This window comes from Vipera berus, assembly GCF_964194415.1.
Source record: "Vipera berus genome assembly, chromosome: 3".
Taxonomy (NCBI): Eukaryota; Metazoa; Chordata; class Lepidosauria; order Squamata; family Viperidae; genus Vipera; species Vipera berus.
In genome coordinates, this window is record NC_138204.1 from 163,513,131 (window position 1) to 163,526,550 (window position 13,420).

Genomic DNA, 13,420 nt, shown 5'->3' on the forward strand with positions numbered 1-13,420 from the left:
AAAGATAAAATGATTCCAAGAAGCATCTGGCAAATATTTCACTGGCACTAATGCAAATTTGGTGAGGAATGCTGGGGCCTGCTAGAAACAAGTCAAAATTGTTTCAACAGTTTGAAGAACACCAGAGAGAAGTGCTGTTATTAATACAGAGAAACTCTAGCCTAGATTGTGGATAGAATCTTGGAAGTGGATTGCCCTTCCTTGAAATTTTATTCAACTATAAAACTGTCAAAAATGTTTTTTGCATGAGACATGCTAATTTATTAACAGAACAGATAGCACAAAGAGTAATTACGGGATTTGACTTATTTACTCCTTATATTGGCTAGGACCGTTCTTGCACTGTGCTAAACCATAATGTGGTTTAATTGTTTTTAGAGAAGCATGTTGTGTGAACTCAGTTACTATAATTGATTCAGTCATTGCTCAGGAACTCCATAATTATATCTGTTAGGAAATATCTTCTTTGAAAAACTGTACCTAATGTGGGTTAGTGCAAACCATACAATTGTTCCCAGATAGGTTTGCCATTTAGCTTCCACTATGGTACATCAAAATGAGTGGCAAACTTACACAACTACCTTGAAAGCAAGGCCATGCTCTCTGTGAGCTGGTCAACAATATCCAGGCTAAATGAAAAAGACAAATCATATACATGTGGTTTTGTCTACACATCATTTGACTTGATGACTATCATGGGGTTTGTCAGGGAAATTTAGAAAGACTATGTTTAATGCCATTAGGAAAAGCATTTATTTTTTTATTGACTTACTTTATTCATTAGATTTTATCCTGATTATTTTAAAACTCAAGGTGGTATAGCACTGTCTCTTCTAGTCTTACACCAAATCAATGAAATAGACTGGACTAGAACTGGTGGCTCAAAATCACCCAGTGGGCTTCATTACTGAGGGTGGACTTAAATCTGGGCCTCCCAAAACATAAAACATACCTCAATCACTACACCACCCTGAGACTACAAACTCTATCACACTGTCCTTCCACAATTATGGTCAACAATAGATGTAATACACCACATGGGACCAACCATTTAGTAGAGGTGCAAAGAATCTGCTATTATCTTAATATTCAATGCATTTAGGCCAATGTATACTAAGGGGGCAAACTAAGCATCTATATCTACTTTACACCTGCTTTGACAGATTTGATGTTTAGGACAGAGTGTTGTAAATAAATGCTGTTTATATTAATATTAACTAAGCTGACAAAAAGCATTTCATATCTTAACCACTTTTCCCACATATGCCTATTTTTAGGTATCTAATTATTTAATGATGGCTGTCAAACAAAAATTCTGAAATGAAATTATGAAAAAATTGATCAGTGGCAGACTGTGAAATTTGATGCATGCGAGCCAAGCTCATTCAATAAATTTTTGAATTTCTGAATTTCTGGCACAACTTAATACCAGTTCTCTCATCTGATTTTTTTTTCTTCTCCTCTTCTTCCAGGTTTGTAAGTTGAACAAAGGGAAGGGCAGCTGGTCAGGTTTCAAAACCATCTCTTTGTTCTGAAGCATATTTAGAACTTGCATTACAAATAAGAACTTTAGGAGGTATAGCTTAAAGTGTTTTTTCGTTTTGTTTTCTCTTGTTTTCATTCATTCTATCATACTGACATAGAAATTTAGGAAAAGGATAATAATCAATAAAACAGCAGGCCAAAAGTTAGCATTTAGTGTAATGGAAGAAGAACCAAATTGGATTTTTGAGTTTAACAAACAGGAACATCCTGAAGCTTAATTCCACAAAGTCTCCTATATACTCAGAAATATCACCACATTTTTAATTGATTTCTCTTCATCTTTCACTTTACACTTGGAACTTTTCTTAAACTGAGAGAAAATTATAATACACATATATTGACTATAGGCAGAAGAGTGTGGCTTTACACACACACACACACACACACACAGAGAGAGAGAGAGAGAGAGAGAAACACATCCATCTATCCATCTACTCATCCAAGCACTATATAAAATCTTTTTATGCAGCATCTTGCAGCACATATTTTCATTAAAAAAAATTGTCAGCAGAGCCATCTGACTCAAGCAAGCTAGTCAAATCATATGTTTTATATTTAATGCATGTTTAATCTCAGCAAAACTACTTACAATTCAATATATGTGATCTGATCATCAAAGAACTAAATCTAGCTAAAGGATAGACTTTTTTTGGCTTCAAGTTTTGTTTGTTTGTTTGAGTTGTATTATTAGATGTCTTCTATTTATTCCAGAAAAGCATTCTATATAAACTGTAGCAAAAAGTGAATATTTCAGAAACTGGCAATGCCAAGAATATTGCTGACAGCCACCCTACACATTTGTTACCGCATTCTCAGCACAAGTGCCGGAATGAACATCTGCAGAGTAAAATTCAACCCATTAGTTCCTGCAGCTTGTTAGCATATTTTAATACTGTCTTCACAGCTTTCTATTTCCATCAAGGTGTTACTAGGTGTCAGACTCTGTATTCACAAACTTTACTAATACTATCCTGTGTCCTTCTATTCTGTATCTGACAAGATCGAAAGGGAAGGGTGAATCAAAAAGGATACCTCCAGCTGATATTAAGAGGATCTTCAAACATAACATATGTGAGGGGAAAGAAAGTGTTTCATTTTTCCTGATCCTCCAATTCTTTGTCATGTCCAAAATGAATACTGAGATTAATCAAGTTTTCCAAATTAGCTATTGATTCATGTTACGGAAGATTTTGCAACAAAGATTTTGTATAAGCTTTAAAAGTAGATGTATCTTAGAAGTACACAAACATGTACAAATTAATTTCTTTAGAGGATCTATGAAAGTATTTATTTTTTGACAAACGGTATCTTGTCTATTTAGAATTCCATGACATCAGATTAATATACCATGAATGCTTATTTCCATTTATTGAATCCTCTTTTCCTAATTCCTAACCTAATCCAAAGTCATGCGTTATATTCTCTGCATAGCAAGTAGAAAAAAACTGGAGTGTGGAGAAGCAGTTATGGTGGCTCAGTCAAGTAGGATGAATTTAAAGGAGGAACTAATTTCTATTGAAGACTCCAGAAACTTAAGAAAGCAAAAATAATAACGCTATAACTAGCAAAATCAGCATACCATATATTAATATGCCTTGAGTTTTAAGTCATGTAGAAGCCAAGAAACACAAAAAGCTTCAAACATTCCCGCTAAATGCTAAGATAAATTGGAAGTAATATCGTGAAAAGAAAAGATCATCTGGAGTGGCCAAGAATGATTTGTGTAACTCCTGAACAGAAATAGAATTTGCATACCTTGAAATTATTCACCAACTATTTCAAAAATAGAAGAAAGATACAAAGACCTGCAAACAGAAATAGAACAACTATGGCAAAAGAAAGCAAAGGTAATACCAATAATAATAGATGCAATCCCAAAACAACTGAAGCACCACTTGGATTTCGTGACAACCCTTTTTCAGTTATACTCTTTGAGAGCAAAAGGGCTGTCCACCAAAGACATTCAGCCCCATGTGGGGCATACTTTTACGGTGGGCAGCTCTGAGGGTGAAAGAGCTGCCTGTCAGAAGATTTTGACCCTGCATGAGGCATAGTCCCTAGGGAAGTTCTTTGAATGCAAAAGAACTATCCCTGGAAGATTTGGACTCACGCAGAACAGAATCCCTATGGCAGGCAGCTCTTTCACTCCATCAGCTTAAGAAGCTGGGAGATTGCTTAATGACCACAACTAAGAGTGCTGGGACTGTGGTCATTGAGGAAATCAGTCATGTGATGTCTTGTTTAACAACTTTTTCACTCAACGAATGAAGACTCCAGTCATGATTGTGGCCGTAGGTTGAGGAGTACCTGTAGAGCTAAGAGGCTGCAAAAGAAATGCTTAGAAGAGAGCACAATAAAAACGTCTTCATCCCATCAGGATTTAAAGGGGCTCATTATAATATTACTTAATGTTTTCAATGGGAGACACCAACATAAATTTCCTCTAAGCCACCCAGAGTTGCATGACATGAGATGGGCAGCATATACATTTAATAAATAAAAAATAAACAGTAAAATAAATTTAGAAGAATGAATTATATTTGCTTATCTTATATTTCAATTTTGTGTTGATCTGAAATAAAAAAAACATGGAAAAATCTGAAACAAAATTGTTTCATAAGTTATGCATAGTACACCAACTTTGCTAGCTTTCCTGTTTCTGCATGTCCCACTTTCAAAATGTCATTTAAAAAATAGATGCTTAACACAAGAACACATTATGTTCTAGCATCTGTTATGTGATTTTAAAACAACATTTTCTTGAGTGGTCCTTAGGAAAAGGAATATCCTATTTGAGTTCTAGCCCTAAAAAGGATACAGAGAAAATTTTCTGGGATCAAGAAGAGAGGTAATGAATGACTACTCTTCTCTATTTATAGACTTCTGAATAAGTGCTACAATTTCAAGTTTCTCCAAATCTTGTCTTGAAACTCTTTAAACACTGGTCTTAGTTCTGATTCAGAAGGCCAATCAAGTCCCAAACTGATTACCATATAATTGCCCTCAACTTGTCAACTTGCCAACATTAAAAAGCTCGCAATATGTTTCCCTTCTGCAAAATGGTTACGGTATCTTGTTCTCCCCTAATGTAAATCGCAAGCTGTACTAATATCCTACAGATTCTTGCTACATTTTTTAAAATATTCATTCTTTGAAGAAAGTAATACACCAAGTTCAATGTAAGTCTAAAAGGCTTTTGAGAGTTGTATTATCTCCTGGCCTGATGTCACCGAGTCATTAAAAAGATGCACTATAGATTTTTATATATTCTTTTGTACAATTATTTGTAGAATCCTAAAAATCCTAAAGTTATATACGGTATGTAGAATAAAAAACAGGCTGATCACTGTTCTTTTCTTTAAAAATTACAACAGTACATGACACTAGGCTACCTCAGTCCTTTTCTTTCTCAAAACAGGATGCTATTAATATTTCACAGTTTCTGAATAGGGATTTTCCATTTAGCTGTAACTACAAGTTTGGGTGGTCCAACAAACTTTGGGTGGTTCAGTAAAAAGGACTTAAAACAGGTTTGGGAATAAAAGGAGACCATTACTTGTTCTTTTCTGCACTTCAGCCCTACATAAATTACAATGGCATACATCATTGCTAACGAATAAAGTATTTTATCTTCAGGAGAAAAATGCAGGCAACTTTCAATGTCCATTTCTTGAGTACAAGGTTAAGACACATTACCAAGATGGGATTAAGAATAAAAAGGAAGAAGAACCAAAGTCAGCGGTTAGACTATTGATTGCATTTGGTAAGGGGGCACTGGAGAAGAGTTATTTGACCAAATGTTATTAGACACACAAGGAATTTGTCTCAATAATTAAAAGATATTGCAGATATATTTCCCCAGTGGGTATGCTGTGCATATCTGTTTCTCATTCTGATATTTTGTACCTAATTTCTCCTAACTTTGCTATGTTTAACTCTTTTCTAGGTATAGTCTAGTGTTGCCTCGGTCCTAGACCCATATCCTACAGTCCTATCTTTTTTCAGTCAGATTCTGTCAAATTTCTTCCAAGACATACTTCTTCAAGGAATCTAGGTCAAGTCCCAGAGGTCCTCTCATGACACAACTTGTGGTTAAACCCCTGACAAAGGATAAACAGAGGAACATATTTTGCATCAGAAGAATTCAGGTTCTGTATATAGTTAAACATGCAAGAGGAAAAAGAATGAAGAAAAATGCCTTTCAACAGCATTATTATGTCAAGAACAAAACTGATTCTCAGTTTCTAGCAGGAATTCCAAAATGATGCTTTCCTCCATCAATGTTACAACATACATACATACAAAGGGGTGTGTGTCGTATTTTGAATTTCTGTTCATCATGCTTCTGGTAAGGACAAAGAAGTAGTAGGAACACTCAACACTATTAATTTGTGTTATGATCCAGTCCACATCAATACCACTAGAAAAGTATGCAGAAATTGCCAAAAATCTATATATGGAACGTTTCCTATTTCTTCCCACTTCTGAAGCATTAGCAAATAAAGTAGTTATTTTGTTACTATAATATGTAGCTAAGGCTTAATTTTATTTTTTGTACAACCTGCTTTGTACAAAAGCATGCAGAATCTTCTTTTGGCCTCAATGTAACTAGGTAATAACTACAGAAATGGCTCCTGGTAAATCTAATTGCACAGGTAAATGAACAAGCGTTATTAAGATTTCTACTTTATTATTCCACCTTTAATGTTACAAATTCTCTGGTATAATTTTTTCCGAAGTATACATTTCCTACTCCATTATCAGTCAGATTAGAAATATAAATTATAAAATACTAAAAATACAATAAATAGTCTTCATAATAAAATAATAAAATTAATCTGAAACTAATGCAGCTATTAGCTTAAATTAAAACCAAACCAAACCAAAGAAGTCCATTTTTTTTAAATTATGCTTGCATCCCATTCCTAGCTCCTATTTGCCTTTTGGGGGCATGGGAAGAAATCATACATGTCTGAGATATTTGCATTTAGATTTTTTTCTTGTTTGGCACGTAGGCAGTGGGGATGCTCAAAACAACCAGGAAAATCTATCCAGCATTTTATTATGACTTCCCAGACACATTTATCATAACATGATACCTGTTAGGTAAACAATTAATGAAGGTAGATGACCTAGAATGACTATCAGGAATCGTAGAGCCTAATTATGCCAGTGTCTCCTAAGAAGAAAATAATTCAGTAAATTATTTCTCAGTTAACTTATCACGTGTAGGTTAAAAAGGTAACCAAAAAGTGCTGTGGACACGTTTTGTAGTAATATCAGGTTGCTTTTCTGGTCTCCATTACTCCAACCTACAATTATTCTGAATATTTCAGCAACAAATCATTGAAATCAAGATTTATAACTGCCTATTCTTTCTCCCTAACATCTAGTCATAGATAAGTTTCAACTGAAATGGGTTTTGACCTGTTATCAGTAACAGAGGGCCATTTCTCAGGCCTGATGAAGCGTAATCTGCATTGATTGTTATCTGATTAGAAGAGAATGCAGTTTGGCTTCCCCCCCCCATTACTTAAACCAGCATCTCACTGTTCGTCCTTAGAGACCACAGCTTCACTCAGGCAGAGAGTGTCTAGACAGTATTCATGATCCATCTGTCTGGCACAGCTAGGCTGATGGCAAACTCTATTAGAACTGGATTTTTTTTCACTCTTTCTCTCTCATTCCTCCCCCCATATTTTTTCTCTCTCTATGAAGCATAATCTGACACTGAAAATTACTATCATTGTTGCAGTTCTTAAAAAGGCAGTGTCAGACTTTCATTAACATCTATACCAGACGGCCTACATATTTAAATAAATGGAAGAATAACCCAGATGAGGGTCAGCCCTTCATGCAGCACTCCTGAAAAGAGAGGGGGGGGGGAGTGTTCAGCCATCTATCCGATGTAGGTAAACAGCACCTTTCAAAAACTCCCTGTGTGAATTACATGCAGAGAATCACTTTACTGTATTATAAACATGTTCTACATCCTTTGGAATGTGTTATAAGAATATCTACCTGGAGTGTTTAAATGTTGCCTAACCCACAAAATTTATAAAACACACACACGTTTCAACAAAACCCTATTAATGCTGCATATGACATAATGAAAAGGATTCACAAAATTTAGGAAGTGGTATATGGTATAGTTTTCAAATACTTCCCACACAGTGGTAATAACAACAAGATTGTTTTACACTTGCTGTTTAACATTTGAGTACTTGAATGGAACCATAATTTTATAATCTAAGATTTTCATTCCTATTTATACATCTTGGCTACATTTCTGAACCATGAATTATTAGCAAGAAATCATGTTACAATTCTGGATCTGTGAAATCCATTGTGTCTCCTGGAGCAATGTCATGAAACACAGGCAGAAGAAAATATTGTTGGCATAACAGCATCACTTTTTTTACAAGAATATTATTAACAATATATAGGGTTTCATTGTTAATAAGTACAGTATAACAAATCTCTTGGCCAGATTTTTTCTTTTTCTCCAATCTGTTTAGCAAATTAATAAGCTATTTTAAATTATTTAACATTGTCATTAAATGTTTGCCCTTTCACTTGAAACTTGATAATCCTTGCAAAAAAAATAATTATTATCTGATTATCTACCATCTCTTTATTCGCTTGAACAAATACACTACAATCTACCTATCCACTTCCCAATTATCCTTGGTCGAAATAAGTAACTTCCTATTAATTTGTGTTTTATAAAATGTTAATATAAACTATTTCAATTGGATGCAGAATACAAGTATTTAGTATGAAGTCATACAACACACAATATGGCCACATTTTATTGACATATGAACAGAAGTCTTACTAATCAAAGCATTTGTTCTGTAAATCAGCAAGGAACTGATGATGTCCCTCTACTCCAAGCACACAAATTAACTCTGTACAGTGAACAATGCCAATACAATAAAGGTGCAAGGGCATGGAAGAGAAAACATGCAATTAGACAGTAAATTGAGTAAGACAGGATTCTCAATCAATGTTCTGAATTTACAAATCTGCACTTCAATCATTTCTTCTGTACAGCTATTCTTCAGTATTCTCAGAGTCTACATGCTCTGACCTAGAATAGAAAGTATATTCTCCTACAGTGGGCAATATGAAAAGAAGCTATAAAACCATATTGACATATTTGCTTTCCTTGCATCCAAGCTGCAAAGAACATTGACTATATCTCTTTGTCTCTAATTTTCTATGGTCTTAATAATATCATTTTGGCAATCATTTTGAAATGTCAGGTTTTACAACCATTAAAGCACAAATGTGGCCAAAACCATGATGATAAATCCTTACCACTTCTGTCATCAGTATATTTGGTTGCTAAGTACTCCTCACAAAGGATATATCTAATGCAAAAGTACAGAATGCTATAATTAAAGTAACTGTAACAATGTATTAATTAATTGTGCTGCTGAATGAGCAGTATTTCACCTCCCTAGTAATTTAAAACTGCTGGGCAAGTTGTTCTATCACTGCACCTGGTCCAATGCTATCAACATGTGGAATGCTTAAAAACATCTGGAATCTATTATTGCATAAAATCTAGCATCCTCCCTAATCTGGCTTCATGCCAAGAAAGCCTGCATGAAAAGAAGCTGAAAATTCACAATGTTCTGTTTGGTGGGAAAGGAGGTGCAGCAGAAAAACACACTGCTCAACAGCTGATCAGCAAAATAAGCCTTTTCAAGAAGAGCTCTATAAGAATGGTTGGGTGATGGAAACGCAACCAACACTCAGTTGTATGCATCGAGTTGCACTTCGCAATGGATAAGAATGAAGAATTAAATCTGTGTCTAGGAATCTATAGCCATTTGAGGAATGCTGCTATTATGTAAAAATGTTTTTTAAAAAAAGCTCTACCCAAAAATTAGTTTACAAAGTAGAAGAATTATTAATATACATTATATTTAGAGGCAAATGAAATCACTTCATTTGCCTCTAAATATAATGTATTCACTTCAAAAGGGATTCTAGATAAGATAAAATAACCTTTATTGTCATTTTTTACTGTGGGCACACTGGCGCACATTAAAAATGAAATTATGTTGCCAGCTTTCAAAAGTGTACACATACATAACATACATACAGATATGCTATATACATACATACCCTTACATATAAATATTAATCACTGTCCATCATATAAGGGACGCGGTGGCTCAGTGGGTTAGGACGCTGAGCTTGTCGATCAGAAGGTCGGCAGTTTGGCCGGTCGAATCCCAAGTGCCGCGTAAGAGAGTGAGCGCCTGTTACTTGTCCCAGCTTCTGCCAACCTAGCAGTTCAAAAGCACGTAAAAATGCAAGTAGAAAAATAGGGACCACTACGGTGGGAAGGTAACAGCGTTCCGTGTGCCTTTGGCGTCTAGTCATGCCGGCCACATGACCACAGAGACGTCCTCGGACAAGCGCTGGGTCTTCGGCTTTGAAACGGAGATGAGCACCGGCCCCTAGAGTTGGAAACGACTAGCACGCATGTGTGGGGGAACCTTTACCTTTTATCTTGAATACAATGTGGAAAGAGGAAGCTTGAGAGTTCACAAGATTGATACTGTATGGAACAAAACTGTGACTGAATCTGGCTGTTCTGCTTCGGATACCACAAAGCCTCCTCCCAGAAGGTAACAATAGGTGATGAAGAGGATGTGTAGTGTCCTGGACAATACTGCGGACCTTGCTCAAGCAATGCTTATATGCTCTGTCCTGGATAGAAGGGAGGGAACTGCCAATAATCTTTTCTGCCATCCTCACCATTCTCTGCACTGCCTTCCTGTCTGATGCAGTAATGCTTCCAATAATGCAATATGACAGGATGCTCTCAATCGTCCCTCTGTAGAAAGTGGTAAGGACAGGGGAAGGAAGATGTGTTTTTCTCATGCAATGCATGAAATTCTACAAATCTGATAAAGAGTCCTCGATTTACAACCATTTGTTTAGCAATTATTCAAAGTTACGACAGCAGTGAAATAGTGATGACTGATTCTCACACTTATGACTGTCGTAGTGTCTTTGTAGTCATGTGATCACAATTTCGGCACTTGGTAACCAGTATGTATTTACAATTATTGCAGCATTCCAGGATTGTGCAGACATCATTTACAACTTTCGTAGCAGGCTTCCAACAAGCAAAGTCAAAGGGGAAACTGGCATGAAAGGTCACAAATCACAAACGTGTGATGTCTTGCTTAATGGCCACGGTTTAATTTGCTTAATGATTATGACAAAAAAGATAATAAAATTAGGTGCAATCATGTAATGCCCCAATTAATGACCATCGCAACAAATTTCCAAGTCCCAATTGTGATTGTAAGTTGAGAACTACCTGTGTTCAAATCTTTAAATACTTTAGATACATCTACAGTTTCGATCATAAGACAATTGCAACTGTTTGTTAAAAGGATTCCTGTAACTGTAAAATCTAGAATAAAAAAAATTAGGAAGCACAAAAATAGTGGAAATACATCAGAGAGCATTTCCACTCAGATACACTAAGGCAGGGGTGTCAAACTGCCGACCCGTGGGCTGGTTGCATCATACAGAGACCGCACCCACCCCAGCTCCGGCAATGAAAAAACCTCGCGATACATGAAGTGGCAAGTTTGACATCTATGCACTAAGGTAAAATCCATTGGCAGACATTCAGATTTGCAACAAGCAAATACTAATTGGGACAGATTCAACCAGATTCAACCATTCAACCAGGGGTGACATGATAGCAGTGTTCCAATATCTCAGGGGCTACCACAAAGAAGAGGGAGTCAAGCTATTCTCCAAAGCACCTGAAAGCAGGACAAGAAGCAACGGATGGAAACTAGTCAAGGAGAGAAGCAACCTAGAACTAAGGAGAAACTTCCTGACAGTTAGAACAATTAACCAGTGGAACAACCTGCCTCCAGAGGTGGTGAATCCTCCAACACTGGAGGTTTTTAAGAAGAGACTGGACAGCCATTTGCCTGAAATGGTATAAGGTTTCCTGCCTGAGCAGGGGGTTGGACTAGATGACCTCCAAGGTCCCTTCCAACTTTATTATTATTATTATTATTATTATTATTATTATTATTATTATTATTATTATTATTATTATTATTATTATTATTATTATTATTATTATTATTCAGTGATGGAATCTGGAAATTCTCTCGGCTAGCATATAAACACAGTGTTCAGAAAACTTCTTTGCTAATACTGGTATCCTGTGAAATACCCAGATTTGCCATTTTCATTTTGTAAAAACTCAATCACAGCTTGTGTGCTTCAGAAATTTATTCAAAGTTTCTTCTCCAAGGAAACCACATGCTTTCTAAGTTACCTTCCAGTCTATTAGGTGTTTCTCATCTCTGGTATATTATAGAAACTCATGATTCCACACTAATGTCATCACATTAAAGCCAAACACTTAATTTACAACAAAAGGCAAGATTTGTAGATCAGACAATGTATAAACAAATTCCGATTGTTAATAGCAATAGCACTTAGACTTACATATTGCTTCACAGTCATTTACAGTCCTCTCTAAGCGTTTTACAGTAAGCATATTTCACCCACCAATCTGGGTCCTCATTTTATTTATCTCAGAAGGATGGAAGTCTGAGTCAACCTTGAGCCAGTGAGACCTGAACAGCCAAACTGCTGGCAGTCAGCAGTTAGCAGAATTAGCCTGCAATACTGCATTCTAACCACTGCACCACCACAGCCGTTAATGTTAATGTGAGGGCTGTGACACTAGACTAGAGCTTCATGTGCTTGTTAAGATGCGTCAATTAATTCATTTTTAAACATACTATACATGCTCATATATAAGCCTATCAGCGGACAGGCCAACCCTTGAAATTTTAACCAAAATACCATGAAAAAAGAGTCACCTGCTAATAAACCAACCCTCAAAATTTCCATGTTTTCACAATTGGTTTATCTGTGGGTGGTACATTTTTTCATTGTAATTTGGTTAAAAATTTTGAAGGTCAGCCTAGCCATGGATGGGTTTATACACAAATATATACAGGATATGTGGGTACATTTAAAGAGTATTTTGTTGCTGCATATACTCACAGATGAACCCCTCTGTAGATAATCCTAACCCAATTTTGGGAATATATTTTGGCACATAAAATTTTTGGCTTATCTGAAAATATATACGGTATATTATTCTGAACAACTTTTTCAGAATCCCTGAAGAAAAACATAGGATTTCTCTTCAGTTCAGCTACTGAATTCAACAGGGTTATATTCTACTCTTAAACAGAGATTCTATTTAGAATATAACAGGATTATATTCTACTCTTCTTTGTTTGCCTGTTATTAAATGCCTTATAAAATATTAACCTTGATTATTTAAAGCATAATTAAAAAGAAAGTCACTATCTTATATAATCTTTTTGAATAATATGAAGGAAAGCTTACTTTGATGCTATCAGAAAGGCTATATTATCATGGAATATACACAATATTAGAATTTTTCTGCATTTAAAACATAATATGAAAATATGGTTTGTAATTATATCAAAATAATTTTTAATAGTAGTTGGACAGAACTGGACAGAAAAAAGCATTAAAATGTACACCATGTTTAGATATTATATATGCCAGTGATGGCAAACCTTTTAGAGACCAAGTGCCCAAACTGCAACCCAAAACCCATTTATGTATTGTCGGGTGCCAGGTGGGCATGGCTCATTGGGTAGGTGTGGCCAATTGGGTGGGCATGGCCCATTAGGTGGGTGTGGCTGCAGTGGTAACGGCAGATTGGGTGGGACTAAAATGTTCAATCAATCAATTCCAACTTTGCGAGATCTTTTTTTTCCCCCAAGAGAAGTTGAAATTGATTGATTGATTGAAAGTTTTTTTGTTT

At 35.7% G+C, this 13,420-nt stretch overlaps 1 protein-coding gene across 2 annotated transcripts in view; it reads right to left on the reverse strand.

Moving 5' to 3' along the window:
- Positions 1-13,420, reverse strand: part of LDLRAD4 (low density lipoprotein receptor class A domain containing 4) — a 294,973-nt gene that overhangs the window by 124,522 nt on the left and 157,031 nt on the right. The window lies entirely within an intron of this gene.